Here is a 364-nt window from a genome sequence, read left to right as displayed (position 1 = left end):
CCACCCCGGGAGGGGTTCCAGAAGCGCCTGGATGTGGCACTTGGGGCCATGGTTTAGTGGCCATGGTGGGGTTGGGTTGATGTTGGACTGGATGATCTTAGAGGTCTCTTCCAACCTCAATGATTCAGTGATTTTTAGATGAGGAGGATGAGTGGGGGCATCCAGGGAAGCCCTGACATCCCCGTGCTCTGGTCCCGTCTGCTCCCAGCCGATCACGAGTTGCTCATGGGAGCAGGCCAGCGCTGGCCCCGCTGTGATCACACACATTTCCCTGGTAGAGCCAGGGCTGAGCCGCTTCCCCTTGGCCGTGGAGCCCCTGCTGGTGTTTGCTGCGCCGGGGAAGCGCTAAGTGAAACCAGCCCGT

General features: G+C 60.4%; 1 protein-coding gene across 1 annotated transcript in view; it reads left to right on the top strand.

Moving 5' to 3' along the window:
• The window catches only part of POLD2 (polymerase (DNA directed), delta 2, accessory subunit), a gene marked incomplete at both ends in the record, with an annotated part of 3,700 nt that overhangs the window by 890 nt on the left and 2,446 nt on the right, over positions 1-364 (top strand). The window lies entirely within an intron of this gene.

The sequence above is a fragment of the Mesitornis unicolor genome, unplaced genomic scaffold (genome assembly GCF_000695765.1).
Source record: "Mesitornis unicolor isolate BGI_N332 unplaced genomic scaffold, ASM69576v1 scaffold38973, whole genome shotgun sequence".
Taxonomy (NCBI): Eukaryota; Metazoa; Chordata; class Aves; order Mesitornithiformes; family Mesitornithidae; genus Mesitornis; species Mesitornis unicolor.
Note: the sequence above shows the minus strand (reverse complement) of the source record. Positions and strands in the feature narration are given on the sequence as shown.